Source organism: Amblyomma mixtum, chromosome 10 (assembly GCF_055824585.1).
Source record: "Amblyomma mixtum isolate Tamu chromosome 10, ASM5582458v1, whole genome shotgun sequence".
Classification (NCBI taxonomy): domain Eukaryota; kingdom Metazoa; phylum Arthropoda; class Arachnida; order Ixodida; family Ixodidae; genus Amblyomma; species Amblyomma mixtum.
Genome location: NC_143021.1, coordinates 171864241 through 171882121, shown reverse-complemented (window position 1 = coordinate 171882121; position 17881 = coordinate 171864241). Strand labels below are relative to the sequence as shown.

The window sequence follows — 17881 nt, the reverse complement described above, 5'->3', positions numbered from 1 at the left end:
CCGTGTCTAAGCACGATGTCGTGCATAAAGAAGTGGGCAACTTCGGTGGCAGTACCTCGCGCCAGGGCCTTCGTTTCAGCGTAGCGGGTCAAGTAGTCTGTGGCGACTACGATCAACTTGTGGCCGGTCGACGAGAGAGGAAATGGCCCCAGAAGGTCCATGCCGACTTTGTCGAATGGTATTTGTGGCGGCTCGATGCACTGAAGCAGTCCAGGAGGCTTGAGCGCGGGTTTTTTCCGCCGCTGGCATTGCCGGCATGTCCGGACATAATGCTTGACACTTGAAGTTAGGTTGGGCCAGAAATAGTTCTTCCGAATTCGGGATAAGGTGCGTGTAACTCCAAGGTGGCCGGAAGTCGGTTCATCATGGCAGGCAAGGAGGACATCATTCCGTAGATCAGACGGTACGACGAGCAGGTAAGTTGTCGGACTTGAAGTAGAGTTCTTTTTATAAAGCACCCCTCTCCTCAGGCAAAACGATGATAGTCCAAGAGCTAGGTATCGTGGTATTTCAGGGCGCCCGACTTCGAGATGTTCGATGGGCAGACCCAGCTCGGCGTCGGCACGCTGCCTGGAAACGAGCTCAGACGTGCTCACCGCTCCAAGAAAGCTATCATCATCGGTGGTGTCTTCTGGGGGAAGTTCGACAGGAGCGCGTGACAAGCTGTCAGCGTCGGTGTGCTTCTGGCCTGACTTGTAGGTGACGGTGAAATCGAATTCCTGCAGGCGTAATTCCCAACATGCTAGGCGGCCGCAAGGGTCCTTTAAATTTTTCAGGCAGCACAGGGAGTGGTGGTCGGTGACGATACAAAACGGTCTACCGTACAGGTATGGGCGGAACTTAGCGGCGGCCCAGACTACCGCCAAACATTCTTTTTCCGTAGTAGAGTAGTTCAACTCAGCGCGCGACAGTGCGCGGATGGCGTAGGCAATTACTTTGTCGACACCGTTTTGCCGCTGTACCAGAACGGCGCCAAGACCGACGTTGCTCGCATCCGTGTGCACCTCAGTGTCGGCATCTTCGTCGAAATGTGCCAGGATGGGCGGCGATTGGAATCGGCGTCGTAACTTGCCGAATGCAGTCTGCTGTTCGTTGCCCCAGCAAAATGACGTGTCAGCACGGGTTAGGAGCGTCAGAGGGTTGGCGAGCTGGGCAAAGTTTCTAATGAAGCGGCGATAGTAGGAGCACAGGCCCAGAAAACGTCGGACTGCTTTTTTTGTGGGCAGAAACCGGAAAGGCAGCAACGGCACCAAGCTTCTCTGGGTCAGCGCGTATTCCATCAGCACTAATGACGTGCCCGAGGAACTTCAATTCGGTGAACCCAAAGTGGCATTTTTCTGGTTTGAGGGAGAGGTTGGCGGATCGAACGGCTTTGAGGACAGTCCTGAGGCGGTGCAGATGTTCCGTGAACGTTGTGGTAAAAATGACATCATCAAGATAAGCAAGACAGGTCTGCTACTTCAAACCTGTGAGAACGGTGTCCATCATTCTTTGGAACGTGGCAGGAGCACAGCAGAGCCCGAAAGGGAGGACACGAAATTCATACAGCCCGTCCGTTGTGATGAAGGCGGTTCTCTCACGGTCCCTCTCATCAACTTCTATCTGCCAATAACCACTTCTGAGGTCGACCGAAGAGAAGTACTTGGCTTGACGAAGTCGGTCGAGGGAGTCGTGGATACGCGGGAGCGGGTACACGTCTTTCTTGGTCACACTGTTAAGCTTCCTGTAGTCCACACAGAATCGTAGTGTCCCGTCTTTTTTTTTTCACGAGGACGACAGGAGACGACCACGGACTGCTTGACGGTTGGATGACGCCGTCTGTGAGCATCTCTTCGACCTGTGTTTGAATAGCAGCTCGCTCACGAGGGGACACACGATAGGGCTGCTGATGGATGGGTCGGGCTCCTTCATGCGTTTTAATGCGGTGTTTAACTATCGACGTTTGGCGCACTTTAGACGACGACGTGAAACATGCACCAAACTCCCGCAAGAGGTCATGGAGTTGCCTCGTTTCAGTGGGTGAAAGGCCTGGATTTATGTCTAGGTTGGTGACGGCTTCGTCGTCAGCACCAGGTGTGTCTTCCTCACAAGAAAAGCATTCGGCCACTTCCTGAACGTGGTCGACGTAAGCGATGGCTGTGCCACGAAACAGATGTCGATGCTCATTGCAGAAGTTGGTGACAAGGACCTCTGTACAACCGTCATGAAGGGATCCAAGGCCCCGTGCCACCGCAACCCCCTTAGTGAGTACGAGGGAGACATTAGGCTCGACAACCCAGAGTCCCCTATGTGGCTCGCCGCAGGTAACTCTGGCGAGAATGCTGGCACGTGGTGGCACCGTAACGTTATCGTCGGCGACTCGAAGGGCGGACCGAGAACCCTGGTGCACAGGTTCTTCTGTGGCTATTGCGGTAGAAAGCGTACCAAGCGATTCGGGAGGTCTATGATAGCACCGTGCTCGCGAAGAAAGTAGATGCCAAGGATGACATCGCGAGAACATTCGCGCAGAACGAGAAAAGTGGCAACGAATGTGCAGCCTCGAACCGTAACCCGGGCAGCACACATACCGAGTGGTGCGACAAGATGCCACCTGCCATACGTATGTCTGGACCGTCCCAGGGTGTCGTCACTTTTTTCAGGGCCGTCGCAAGCCGTCCGCTAAAAATAGAGTAATCCGCGCCCGTATCGACCAACGCGCTGACCTCCTTTGTGTCGACGAGAACAGGGATGTCCAAGGAGATCCTGCCTTCAGCGCGGCCCGTCGACGGCTGTTGTGGATGACTCAGTCGGTGAGGCGGCGGAGGCTGGTCGGCGACTGGGGTTGCGTTGTCGGAGTGATTCAAGCGGCGCGTTGGGGGAAACTCTTCGGCGATGCGGCGTTCGGCGTCGGGGCGATTGGGTCGGTGCGGCGGCGGAAGCGGGTCGGCGACTGGGGTTGCGGCATCGCGGCGATACGAAAGACGCGTCGGGGAAAACTGTGCAGCGATGCGGCGTGCGACGTCGTGGCGATTCAGTTGCTGCGGCGGTGGAAGCTTTGCGTCGGAACGGCGTTCGGCGGCCTCGCCTCCAAAGGCCGCCGGAGCTAGTTTTTCCGACGAGGGCTCGAGGAACCACGTTGTCCTGAGGCGAAACGGGACCCAAAGGGCGATGACCGGTGTGGAGAGGGCGATCGCGACTCGCGGCGCGGAGGAGACGGTGAACTACGCTAGCGGGTGACATACTCGGCGATGTCCTGAGGGCGCTCTCCAGGGCGTGGACGGGGCTGTCGATAGAAAAGCCGCGTAGTCCCATTTCGCGATAGGGGCACCGCCGGTAGAGATGGCCGGCCTCACCACAGTGGTAGCAGAGTGGTCGTTGATACGGAGTGCGCCAGAGGTCAGTCTTCCGCGGTGCCTGGCGCCGATCCGCCCAGTAGGGAGTCGGCTGAGCATAGTGCACCGCGACCAATGGTGCGGTGTAAGTCGAAGGCCCAGGAGGTGGGGCCGCGCGGCGCACGACGTCCGCGTACGTGACTGGCTGGACAGGAGTCGGGTACGGCGGGGGATCATATGGGGTCGGTTGCGGCGCCGGCACAACTGCAGCGTCTTGTGCCCTGAGTGCCTGCCGGACGTCCTCGCGGATGACGCTAGTGACGGAATCGACGCGAGGGGCAAAGGTTGCTTGAAGGTGCTGCAGCTCCTCGCGGACCACGGAACGGATGAGTTCGCGAAGGGAGTCCAGATTCGTCCTGGGATCATGGTCGACCCGGTCCAACGTTGACAGAGTCAACGTTTGACGCAGTTGCCGCTCGTACTGATGGGATCTCTGCTGCAGCAATTTCTCCATGTGCACGGCGTCGGCCAGAAACTCCGCGACGGTGTTGGGCGGGTTCCGCACGAGGCCGGAAAAGAGCTGGTCTTTTACGCCGCGCATCAGGTGCCGTAGCTTTTTTTCTTCAGGCATGGCCGAATCGGCGCGATGGCAGAGACGCGTCCCATCCTTGACATACATGGCAACACCCTCGCTGGGGAGCTGAAATCTAGAGGACAGGGTACGCTCCGCGCTCTCCCGGCGGTCGCTGTTGGCGTACGTACTCAGGAGCTGACGTCGAAAGTCGGGCCACGCAGAGAAAGTAGTCTCATAGTAAAGTTCAGGTTCTCTATCCTTGCACCAGAGGTGCTCCGCCAGAGATGGTTTGTTCACTTGAAGACTGAAGCTTATTTCTTCGCTCCAGGGGCGCCCCGTGAGAGACGGTCTCAAGATGAGTTAACACGCAGGGATAAAGCGAATACTTGAAGATTTATATACAGCTATTTACATCATATAGAAGTTTAGGCACTAGAGACATTAGGCAGCAAAAAGATACAAAACAACAAAAAGGTGGAACTGGCTAACACTAGGGGAGGCCCCTACTCGGAGTAGCCGAAGATGCATAGCATCTCACCTTAGCACAGAACCCTCTTTCTGGCGCCGGAGCTCGGTTTTAAAGACCTCAAGGCCCGGCCCACATTTGTTGGCTTCCAATCATGTTACAATGTTCACATGATTGGTTTATCGAGAGCCTGACCAGCCCTCCAGCTTCCGTAGGGCAAAATGCCCTTTCCACAAACACAAACGCACGGTCGTGCCAGCACATGCGGAGTAGAACATTCTCTCCACCACAAAATAAAAATAAAACAAACACAAATACACATTCGTACCAGCACGCGCGCGAATCGGTACCGCGGGCGGGGGGACACCCGTACTTCCCTGCGCGTTCGCGAGCGGCCGCGTTCCAAGGAAGGAGACGCTTCGCTTTGAGCGCCCCCAGCCGCGTTCCGATGACCCCGCGTACACTACATATCCCTTACACGCCCTTCCCAAGATTCTACAAAGGGCTCAAGTGCCACTTTTAGAATTACAACAAAGAAGGGATCGGTACGGGTCACAAAACCACCCTGTGGGTGACACACCGCAGCTACACCAGCACTGGCACCAAAGAAGCCAAAAGCAAAATGCACACGGGAACCAACACAACATTACGCAAAATGCTTAAGGGCACCAAGAAAGCATAAGCAAAATGCACACTCTAATACACACAGTGGCATGCCTGCTGTGCGCTGTAACACGGCGTCCAAGTTGGTGGGTTGCACCCAATTCACCACCTCCAAGTACACACTCTTCCTCGCGAATGGGCACACATGCACACAGACACTCGCAACCGGAGCGTTCATGGGCTCTTATATGGGGTCCGTAAGCGGCCACGTGAGCCTCCTTAGTCGCACCGCGCGTCCCTGTGTGCGTTCGAGCCAACAGGTGTCTCGAAGAACTCAACAGCTGGTGCCCTCCAGGATCAAACACGTCCCGGTTCTCGATGGGTCCAAACCCCTGACCACACAACGCACCTAAGGGCACGCTCTCCAGCGCACCGGTACGAACCGCGTGCTGCACAAGGAGCATAGCCCCTGGCCCGTCCAAAACATATCAGTACGGTCAGTCTTGCTACACTTGATTTGGCGACCTGTAGCACGGAGCGTACTGTTCCTTGCACCGACTTTCAATTTGAAAGCCTTGCCCTTGCCTCCTGGTACTTTGCCTCGCTTCGAGCCATTTGCCTCGTTCCTGCAAGAGCAAACATTGAAATTGCCGCTCCCTACTTTATAGGAGCTTGCCGGCTTCACGGCATCATCTGACTCTGAGGCTGTATGAGGTGACTCGTAGTCACTTGATCCGAATTTGCCTCGAGTCAAGTCGTCACGCGTTTCCTTCTTCTCGAAGGATCTGGTCGGACGCCCATCGGGTGCGTTCCGCAATTGCGCGGCGCTCCGCCCGGTAGGCGCAACAGGCCCACCTCCGTTCTCTGGCCCAGATGGAACGCTCCTGCCATCACTAACGCTACGAGACACTTCCTGCCACCTGCCCGACACCGTCTGCCGTTGCGGCAACGTTAGACTTCCTCCTGACACTAGCTCCGTGTCGGAGGTCACACTCTCATTCACAGAGCCTGCAGGAATTATATCGCTGCCCTGATTGCTATCGGAAAGCTTGGTCTCGATTGCTCACGGAACATCGGAATTTGGTTGTTCCTCTTCATTACTAGCCACTCGCGGTGGCGGAGGACCTGTGATATTTCAGCGTCTTTCAGGAATCCTGTTTTCACTTCCTGAACCTTTTGCGGCCTTTCCTAACAAATATGCGTTCCTGCATACCGGCTGATTGCTTTCAGCGTCCTCACTGCTGTTTCCCTGACCTGTGCATGACAAGCATAATCCTTTGTGTTCCAGCACAGGCGGCCTCACCTCTCGGGACTCGGAGCAGTTCTCCCTGGCTGATTCACTGGCTCTTCTACTCTCCTTGATCTTAGAGATCTCGAGCTCTACCTGCTAGCGTCTTGCTTCTATTACCTTCAAGACATACTTAACATCCTGAGGTTCTTCCTCGCGAAGCAGCGCCTTTCCGCAATTTACTTCCGCAAGTTGAGCCTGAAGGTCCGCTAAGCGCGCCTTCGCTAACTCAACCTGGTATCTCACATCGAGTGAGGGCCGGCATGGATAACTCTCCATAGCGCCGTCTGTACCCCTCAACTGTCCTACCGGCTCGAACACATGCACAGGGACGTGAACAATGCGACGAAGGAAACTCACAGTTTCGATGCGTAGATCCGCATTGCCAGCTCCTTGGCGTCGGAGTCCACCGCCACTTTCACCGGACGCTGCGATGAGCTCTCGCACGCCGCTGGTCCTGTGCACGATGTCGTCACTTGCTGCGACCCGCCGGGTACCGTCAAGTTCTCGACGCGCTGCTTTTCTTGACCGGATCCAGTCCCGCGTCGCTGGACTACTGCCGTGGTCCTTGCGTCCTTGCCGCCGTCTCTCCGTAGGTCCTTTCTCGAACGCTGCTGTTGCCTGACCGTTGCCTTTCTCCCTGCCTTCAATCTTCTTCCTGCGCCGTCTTCCGATGGCCGCAGGATCCTGTCGACTGCGCCAGTAAAATTAAGGTTCTTTTTCTTCTCTGCACCAGGGGTGCCCCGCCAGAGACGGTTTGTTCACTTGAAGACTGAAGCTTATTTCTTCGCACCAGGGGTGCCCCATGAGAGACGGTCTCAAGATGAGTTAACACGCAGGGATAAAGCGAATACTTGAAGATTTATTACAGATATTTACATCATATATCAGTTTAGGCACTAGAGACATTAAGCAGCAAAAAGATAAAAAACAACCAAAACGTGGATCTGGTTAACACTAGGGGAGGCCCCTACTCGGCATGGCCGAAGATGCATAGCATCTCACCTTAGCGCAGAAACATTTTTCTGGCGCTGGAGCTCGGTTTTAAAGACCTCAAGGCACGGCCCACATTTGGTGGCTTCCAATCATGTTGCAATGTTCACATGATTGGTTTATCGAGAGCCTGGCCAGCTCTCCAGCTTCCGTAGGGCAAAACCCCCTTTCCACAAACACAAACGCACGGTCGTGCCAGCACATGCGGAGTAGAACATTCTCTCCACCACAAAAAAAAAAAATAAAACAAACACAAATACACATTCGTGCCAGCACGTGCGCGAATCGGTACCGCGGGCTGGGGGACACCCGTACTTCCCTGAGCGTTCCCGTGCGGCCGCGTTCCAAGAAAGGAGACGCTTCGCTTTGAGCGCCCCCAGCCGCGTTCCGATGACCCCGCGTACACTACCGATCCCTTACACTCATGGTTTTCAAACCACGTTCGTGCAGAGTCTCCAAGGCTGAAGTACACATTACGCAGCTTTGTAGCGTCGTCCCAGCAGTTAAAGGTTGCGACCCGTTCGTAGTGAGCCAACCAGTCTTCGGCATCTTCAAAAAGGTCACCCTGAAAGGGCTTAGGCGTGCGTGGGGTCTGACGCTTTTAATAATTATGTACAGAGAACACATGCCGCATTTACTCTGAGAATCTCCGCAGTGCTTATGAACATGAGCAGAGTGGTGTTCTGAGCCAGTTGGTAAAACATGTTTAAGGGAGGCGTAGCGGGAAAAAAGACAGGGACGAGAGAGACACAAGACTCAGGACCAGCGCTAACTTACAACTGAAAAAAATATGAAGCGAATTCCCGAGCTCGAGGAACCAAACGCGCATGCCCAGCAACAACTGATTAGATGAAGCGGAAAGATAAACCTAACCTAGCACGACTCGAACACGACCTAATCACCATGGCGAGAGCTGGACAGCCCGGTGCCAAACCTTCGAGCGGTAACGCGCAAGCGACTACTTAAAATTTAGAAAGATGGATTCCTTTCGAAGCAGAACTACCGACGTTTCACTGATGCACTTATCTCTTCCCAGCTTATGAATGAATGAAGCCTCAAGAACCTCCCTTGCTAGCTGTTCTTTAGAGCGACCAAGAACTTTAGTTTTCCCGAAAAGCGGATGACAACCGCAACTTGAGCAATGCTTAGGCAGATTCTTGCTTTTTTCTGATCTGAGGGACCTAGCATGTTCTCTTAAGGCGATCATTGAGGCAACGACCGCTTTGCCCTATATAAACACGGCCACAGCTTAAAGGGATCTCGTACACAACACCTACTCTGCACTCAACAAACTTGGTTACATGATTAACACTGCAAGTCGGTTTCTTCTGGCTTCGACTTGAAAGTGCACAAAGGCTCGACAATTCGCGAGGAGCCGTGAAGACGACGTCCACACCAAACTTTCCAGCTATCCTTTTCAAGTTATGAGATACGCGGTGAATGTTCGGTACCACCTCGTATTTCTTTTTCTTATTCTTATGTTCTATTCCACTGCTGGAATCAGGTTTCTTTTTTTTGGTTTCGCAACTTCTTAAGCAAACCCTCAACAACAGCAGTGAGCAACGACGCAGGGTAGCCTGCATTCTTGAGGCGTGTAGCCTGCAGATCAAAACTCAGCTCCACTTTGTGGGGACACGACTTGGAAAGCGCGGATCTAAAAGACAGAGAAGCAATGCCACGTTTGACAAGTTTTGAATGTGAGGAATGAAAAGGTAACGGAGCTTTTTTCTAGCGTGGCATATAGGCCCAACAAATGTGGCTTGTCATGTCAAAATGCAACCTTAGATCTAAAAACTGTAAAGAGTCATTATGTGGTAATTCAAAAGTAAAGTTCATGGTCTTGGATACGGCACGAAAAAGGTCCAGGACCGAGTCAACAATAAGCGCAAGGTTGTCTTCCCTTAGTTGTAAAAGGACCAGGAAGTCGTCGACATACCTAGAAACGTGAACCACGCTTTCATTCCTCACAATCTGATTAAGCTCGCGGTCAAGTTTTGCCAAAAATATCTCGCACAAAACAGGCGCGACACTAGAACCAATACAGATGCCTCGTTTCTGGACAAAAAACTTCTCCTGAAAGCTAACAATCGTGGAGGACAAGTAAAACGTGAGCAGTTCCAAAAAAGCCTCCACCGTTAAACCGCAACTGTTGCGGAAAGCCACACTTCCAGACAAGTCAATGCTTTCACGAACTGCAGTAAGAAGTTCGTCATCTGGCACTGATTAGAAGAGTTCTTCAATGTCTATAGAGAAGCCACTGTTCGCGCCCCGCAAGTCATGACGAAGCACATCAATTACTTGGTCCGCGCTGCCCACTCTGAAGGGGTCTTCAAATTGTAGTTTCCTCAGGTGAACTTGTAAAAACTTGCTCGCTTCTGCTTGCCACGAGCCCCGCTCCGTAACAATCGCCCTAAAAGGGCACTGTGGCTTGTGTGTTTTTACACTGAAGAAGACATTCAAAACATGGCCGTCGCTCTTCTCGACACTCTTCCTCAGCCTTTCCAAGTTCAGCTCTTTCAGGAGCGCAACAACCTGGGTCTTGACTGTTCTGGGTTTTAAGGCGGTTTCTTTAAAGTTTCTCTGAATGGCAAACTACGATCGTGGTACCGAACATTCACCGCGTATCTCATAACTTGAAAAGGATAGCTGGAAAGTTTGGTGTGGACGTCGTCTTCACGGCTCCTCGCGAATTGTCGAGCCTTTGTGCACTTTCAAGTCGAAGCCAGAAGAAACCGGCTTGCAGTGTTAATCATGTAACCAAGTTTGTTGAGTGCAGAGTAGGTGTTGTGTACGAGATCCCTTTAAGCTGTGGCCGTGTTTATATAGGGCAAAGCGGTCGTTGCCTCAATGATCGCCTTAAGAGAACATGCTAGGTCCATCAGATCAGAAAAAAGTAAGAATCTGCCTAAGCATTGCTCAAGTTGCGGTTGTCATCCGCTTTTCGGGAAAACTAAAGTTCTTGGTCGCTCTAAAGAACAGCTAGCAAGGGAGGTTCTTGAGGCTTCATTCATTCATAAGCTGGGAAGAGATAAGTGCATCAGTGAAACGTCGGTAGTTCTGCTTCGAAAGGAATCCATCTTTCTAAATTTTAAGTAGTCGCTTGCGCGTTACCGCTCGAAGGTTTGGCACCGGGCTGTCCAGCTCTCGCCATGGTGATTAGGTCGTGTTCGAGTCGTGCTAGGTTAGGTTTATCTTTCCGCTTCATCTAAGCAGTTGTTGCTGGGCATGCGCGTTTGGTTCCTCGAGCTCGGGAATTCGCTTCATATTTTTTTCAGTTGTAAGTTAGCGCTGGTCCTGTTTCTTGTGTCTCTCTCGTCCCTGTCTTTTTTCGCGCTACGCCTCCCTTAAACATGCTTTACCAACTGGCTCAGAACACCACTCTGCTCATGTTCATAAGCACTGCGGAGATTCTCAGAGTAAATGCGGCATGTGTTCTCTGTACATAATTATTAAAAGCGTCAAGTCTCAAGACCGACGAGAGGGGCGGGTGAAGCCGGAGGGGAGTGGGTGCACTTTTGTTTCTTGAGCCGGGCCCTGTTAGTCCGCCCCTGTGCGCAGAAAAGCCCGTTATCCAAGGGCTTGCGCGTAACGAACGAGCGAAATTACGGCCTCACGTGTGGAAGGCACCACACGCGGATACTGTCGCTACAGCCCCAAATACATTAAATGCAATCACATAATTAAATAAATTAACAGAACACACATTACCGCAATGTTTGTTTACAGGAACATTTCACTGATGCAGTTTCACTGGCACCGCCTCAGATTCTTGCTTCTCGCGATTGGACGCCTTATCTTTGCTCATTGCCTTAGTACAACTATGCAAATTCGTCAATACATGAAACTTAATCACATCCCTTGTAAGAGCGCGGGAGTGCTCGCTGCAGCCAACTTATTGGAGATCATGCCCTTGTAGAAAATGCAAAAAAGGTTTGGTTTTGTGGGGTTTAACGTCCCAAAGCGACTAAGGCTATGAGAGACGCCGTAGTGAAGGGCTCCGGAAATTTCGACCACCTGGGGTTCTTTAACGTGCACTGACATCGCACAGTACACGGGTCTCTAGAATTTCTCCTCCAAAGAAATTCTAGCCGCCGCGGCCGGGATCGAACCCGCGTCTTTTGAGTCAGCAGCCGAGCACCATAGCCACTGAGCCACCGCGGCGGCGAAAAAAAAAAAATGCAAAAAAGGCATCATGCTACCAGCATGCAGCTCGTTTCTGCTGAAAAAGGCAGGGAGTGCATTTTCTAGTGCAGTTATCAGCACTTCAATCCGCTTTGAAGCGTCCACCAAACTTCCGTGGTCAGCCTGCCTCGTCAGTGAGGCATTCTCATTTTTACCAGCCTGTAGGGGCAAAATAGCAGATGCACACATGCACGGGACATGGGAATATTTTCACTGATATCCTGACAACGTAGCCAGCGACAAGTCGGCTGTCGCTTTTCTTTTCTACACAGCCTTTACGGTCAAACATGCTGTCCTGCTCTTGCAGCACTGCTGAAGCATATGTGCAAGATTTTCCTCGTCCAAGAGATCATCAATTAGGCATGCTATCTGTGCCGCCTTTTCTTTCCTTACATCACAGGGCTGCAAAAGATAACTCCCAACCTCAGCTGTTGAATTTTCATTCCTTGGCGGCTTTGCCAAGTTGTAGAAGGCAAGGTTATTTACTGTAAGCAAAAACTGCTCTGGAGAGGGGTGGTCATCGCAGCCGAACGATTGTCTTACAGTTCCAAATAAATTTGTCTTGGCTCAAATTGGCCGTCAGGAGATGTTAGTGCTTTTCAACGTCACACGAAGTCCGAGGGCAGTCCCTTCACTGAGAATTCCACCGCCGTGCTGAGCGGCATACCGTTACCATTCATTCAGGTAGGCTAGAAATTCTTCTAGAAAGCTCGCAATTGCTGACTCTGAACGAAGCCCTTTGACCCTTATTGATGTCATGACAAATATCAAGCGCTCCATGAGCTTCACAAATCGTTCTGCTGGCTCAGTAGTACGGAAAATTTTCTCTAGCTTATCCTTGTCAAGAAAAAAAGAAAGCTCCTCTCAAAACCTCACCACTGAACAGCTGGAAGGCCAGGTCGACACGTCAAATGCGTTGCCATTGTTGCATCGCTGCGCACAAACGTGCCTGGCAATCGGGAGCGAAGCGGAAACACACGAAGCCCTTTCACTCGACGAGCGCCGCGTTTAACGTTAGGCCGCATGCAGTTTTCCGTGTGCGTTTCGCGATTTTTTGAAGCGACAAGCTTCTCTAGGCTCGCCAGCACCGGGTCTGGCGTGCGCCGTGATCAATTTTATCCACAGCTGCGCATGCGCGAGTTCGCCGCGTGACGTCAGTGGAGAGACGCAGGGGGTCGGCGGAGCCGCCGCCGAGCGCGGCTCCGTCGGTCGACCTTCGCCGTCGTTCGGGCGCTCTGCGCGTGTTTGCCGAGTGTGCATCGGCGCGCGCTCGGCTTCCTCGTATGACGCTACCTGCAGCCGCGTGTTTACCACAGTTACTACGCATGCGGAAGGAGGGCTACATAACGCGCTTGCCTACACCGTTATCGTGGTGCTCCCAGTGCATTGTGCGCGAACTGCGACAGCCATGACGTCAAACAAAGCATAACTGTAGCTTTTCGCTTGTACATCCAGGTTTAACCAGAGCTAAGTCACTGCCAATTTTTTTTTCTGCCCTACATAGAGACCATATTATGAGATGACACACTCTGAACGTAACTTAGTGCTTGATGAAATACACTGGATCCTATTTTTTTTATTTTTAAAGATGAGAGTATCAAAGGCTCGTCCTGCAAGAACGGATTTCAAGAAAAATGCGCCAGCATTTTGGCCACAGTAAAACCTTTCCAATTATTTACATTCGTGAACGTATTGTTCTTCAATGTGCACAATTCACCCAATTTGAATGTTCACTCAAATTTCCGGCGCTCTCTTTTTTATATGTGGCATACAGTTATCTGTGTACTTGAAAAATGATAGCCGAGATTTCAGCTGCAAGCAACTCGTCTTAACTTGGCATAAAATTAGCGACTACATATTGAATTAAACATTCCTCACATATCTTGCTTTGTTGTCCACTACGCTTTCATGCTCTGTCGTCTGCTCAAAATGCACTGGTACGGCCGTCGAGCTGTTGTTACAGTGTTTTGCCAAAAAGCATTAGTACAGACGTTCAGAAGAGTTGATTTCGTTCCATTTGCCGCAGGCTACGATTCAGAAACGCAATCTCAGCCGGATGCGGAGGGCACGTTTCGATGGAGGCGAAAGCAGGGCACCCGTGTCACTGTCAGCGCACGTCGAAGAACTTAGACCCCCGAGGTGGTCTGAATTCGTGCTCAGTCATCCATTACGGCGCCTCTCACAGCCGATGTGTTCCTTTGGTGAGGTAAATCCCATATCTTCTCCCCTACGTGTTGGTATATTGTGGGCATCCTCTTACCCAGCACCGCAGCGCACATTTATTTGCCCTCCTAAAAGTACACTCGGCAGTGTGACAGCGGTCGGCGTATCAAGAGATTATACAGCTCCACAACAGCGCCTACTCATCAGAGCGTGGCTCTTGTGGCGAAGTTGCTGCCCGTGACAGTCAGAAGCCTCCTTTTACGTGCTTGCACGGCCCGTCCTCCTGCAGATAATCGGGCCAAGTGGGCGAAAAAGGTGGGCCACCTAGGTCACGTGATGCCCTATCACAACCTGCCCACTGGATAGTGAGCGAACTCTGCCCGCCGTGGCAATTGTTCCCTCGGGAAGAGCAACCCGGCCCGCACACGGCCTGAGAGTGCCTCCCATCGCAGGGCGCATCGCCTAACCGCTGCACCACTGCGCCAGCATGGCTCCCAGGGATCTATGAATGTAAAGTGGAGAATGACCTCCTGCAGATATGGGAATTACACCCCATCACGCTATCGTACCCCAAGCAACCACCGATATCCTTCGGACGGCCGACAGAGGTCTGTTTCGGATGTTCTGTACGTCCGCTGAACATCCGCAAACAGCCGGTAGACGTCCGTCGGCCGTCCGAAAGGTGGCCAAAGGTATACGGTTCGCCCGCCGACGGACGTCCAGTTGAGTACGTCCATTGGCGGATCTTTCTCGAATATTCGCATATATGGTGCATGCGTGCTTTTTTCACTCCGCGCAATGCAATAAAACCAAAAACAACTTGATGCATAGCACGCATATTTTATTGTGGTTGATGATACATCAGCAGAGCAGTGGGTTACATTCGGAAAATTTCTTAAATGTGACTCTTCAAATGTGGCAAGCTTGGGGCACACATCCGTAATCTTCCCACCCACAGGATTTCTGAAATAAAAAAGAACGCGGTAAACAACAGTCATGTGAAACAAATGGCACAATGCAGTAGCCAAAGTAAAAACATTGGAACCAATTAATGGAAGTGTTTAATGCTGCAAGTATAACAGACAATGCACTTTAACAAACACCTCAATAAGTATAAGGCAATAACAGCTCTCACTTTTCCACACCATATTTGACAATGTATCTGTTCTTTATTTTCATGGGCCTTAGGGCACTAACCTGCGCAGCACTGTACGCGACTGTGCACAGAAAGCCGCAAAGCTTCCGTTGCGAACCACTGCGACCTCACGTGCTTCCTATGGTCTGCCTTTCGCGAGTTGTCACTCTTTATATAGGCACAGTGAACATAGCGATGCCTTAAAAATTAACAAGATGCGAAAACACTCCGTCCCGCAACTTTGAAGAGGAGTGGGAATTAGTCGCGCGAGTTGAGGGCTCCCGCAGCTGTGTGATGTAGGCTCCCGAAAGTGTGAGAAGAGCACACACTTGTGGAAGCCATCTCCTCGCGCTTACTGCTCCCACTGTCCTGTGAACGAATGTTATATGAGCATGCTGCATTTTCCTAGAAGCAAAGTTCCAAGAAGTGTACTGGATACATACCTTCGTAGGCAATCACATGTGCACTAAGCCTTCTTTACACCAAGGTCGACACAGTACGGGATTCCGGTGTTCCAGAAGAGCTTCAGGCGCTTCCCGTATCTTTCGAATTGCTTAAGTTACATACAACTTTCGTCCACAGACCGAACAAAGCCACATTTTATAATAACAGAGCTATAAAGATCTGCGCGACAACACTACGCGACATATCAACAACAGCGCTACGGAGCCGTACTGATAGATTGGATTGGTCTGACCGCGAACTGACATCTATGATGATGGTGATAGCAGAATGCACGGAAGTTTTGATCATTGGTTTTGATGCTTACGAATGGTTTCAATGGCAAGTTTAGCTAGCAAAACAGTGGACATGTCGCGCAGCTCCACTAATTTGGAGAAGTTTTATAAATATAAAACTAGTCATTGAGTTCTTGCAAAATTATGCAACACCTGCTTCTCCTCTTAGATAAATTTAGCTCGTTGGCGGCTCGTGCACTGCAGGTAGGAGTGGAATCGCACCAATTTACAAACATCTTCGCGTCAAACCCTCCACATGATGCAAATAAAACAGTATACATACACGAAAGACGCGAATTTTCTGTGAAATAAAAAACGTCCATACTCATGGCCTGGTTGAAAAACAGCGCACAAAAGACTAGACACAAGAGTAAAGGCGAAGACAGGACAAGCGCTGAACTCACAACTAAGGCTTTATTGCAAAAACCTGGGTATATAAGGAAGGCATAATCATGAAAACAAAATTGAACAAACAAAACTATGACAACGATAAAACTAGTGTGCGCCCGAAGCCCACAGTCTGTCAAGAAACGTGATCTCGTTATCACTTAAAGCAACCGAAGGTTTGCTAACGCAGCCCCGTTGCTCCGTTGCGATGAAGTATGCTTCTGCTACTTCCCGCGTGGTTTGATCTCTGTGAGAATACAACACCTTTGCTTGGCTTAACAAAGCAGTGCACTTTTTCTTCTTGCTTTTCATCACTGCGCACCCCTTACAGTGGGTAACAAGATAAGATTGGTCATTGCCTTTATCTAAATTGTTGTTGTGTTCTTGCAAACGCTTATTCAAGCAACGGCCGGTCTGTCCGATGTAGCGGGCTCCGCAGGAAAGGGGAAAGCTGTAGACGACACACGTGCGGCAGTTGACAAACGGATCCGTGTGCGCGACACCGCAACCTTTTTTCTTTTTCGACACTTTCTTCCTTTCTATCGCAGCACACACTTGTTTAAGCTTGACAGGAGCAGACAGCAATACATCGACGTTGAACCTTCTTCCTACATTTTTCAGTCCGTGGGAGACCTGGTGCAAATATGGCACAACTGAGGTGTTTTTCTTTTCTTTTTCCGGACTGTTGAGTGGTGCATTCAGGGCCGTCTGTCGCTTGAAGCACTTAAGTAATCTTGAGCAAGCCTCGTTCACCATTGCATCTTGGTAGCCGGCATTCCTTATCCTCATGAGTTGTGATTGGAAACTGTCAGCAACACCGTGGTGGCAAGATTTTATCAATGCATACCTCAGGCAAGAACTTACAATGCTGTTCTTCACCAATTTTGTGTGCCCCGATTGAGAACTCAGCAACGGCTTTACAGACCTTGGGTTGTATTTCCAGCAGACATGCTCACGGGCGAACCGCAGTTGCAAATCTAAATACTGTAGTTCATCGCTTACGGGCAACTCGAAAGTGAAGAGCAATCCAGACCCGCACTCTTTAAACACTTTGACGATGTCAACCACACTCGCATCGAAGCGATCGCGTTCAGTGAAAACCAGATAATCGTCCACGTACCTAACGGTGGTGTGATGCAGTCCTGTCAAGTTCTTTTCAAGGTCCCTGTCCACATACATCAGGAAAATTTCACTCAACACAGGAGCAACGCTGGACCCAATGCATACTCCAGCTTTCTGCGAGTAGAACTTGCCCTCCCAGCCTACGAAGGTGGAACGTAGGTAAAACCGCAAAAGCTCAAGGAAACTTTCGACGTTCAGTCCTGTGTTGTTGCAGAAACCCATTTCGTCATTCTCTTCTGTGATGAACATCTTCACCCGCTTAAGCAGGGTGTCGTGAGGAAGGCTGTAGTAAAGGTCGGTGACGTCGATGCTGAAGGCAACACAGTTGCGGGGGTTGTGGTCTTTTAGGAAAGTTACTAAAGCATCTGAGTTGGCGATCTTTAAAGGGTCACAAAAGTGCAGAGAGGAAAGGTGTCTTTGCAGGAAAACTGACACCTGGTGCTGCCAAGTGTCCCTCTCTGACACGATAGCCCTAAACGGGACGTCCGCCTTATGTGTTTTTGCGGTGAAAAATACTTCCAAATGCAGCTTCTTGCATTTGTTGACCTGTGTGCATAACCGCTCAAGGCCAAGTTCCTTGAGAAGATCAACAGCTTCCTTCTTTACCCTCGCTTCTTTCAATGGAGCTACATCAAAGTTTTTCGTAACAGCTTTTCGTTTCAACCATGAACCTATACCAACTCGCCCAACTTAACGTTCTACTAAGTCATGGCCTGGGAAAATACTAGACCTTACATCCTTCGGACGTCCACCTCGTCTCTCATGCGGATATACAAAAGCGGACACTGTCCGTACGTCCAGCGGATGCACGAATACGGATATGCGAAATCGGATTGTGTTCGTACGTCCGATGGACGTCCGATCTCGGCAAAGGACGTTCGGATCTAGCTCGTACGTCCGACGGATATCTGTGGTTGCTT

General features: G+C 51.1%; 1 long non-coding RNA gene across 1 annotated transcript; it reads right to left on the bottom strand.

Moving 5' to 3' along the window:
* Positions 1-14400: 14400 nt before the first annotated feature.
* Positions 14401-15386, bottom strand: LOC149327734 (uncharacterized). Its single transcript, XR_016286328.1, has 2 exons — positions 15159-15386; positions 14401-14543 (listed from the first exon to the last, which is right to left on the bottom strand). It is a non-coding gene; the product is annotated as an uncharacterized LOC149327734 (long non-coding RNA).
* Positions 15387-17881: the final 2495 nt, after the last annotated feature.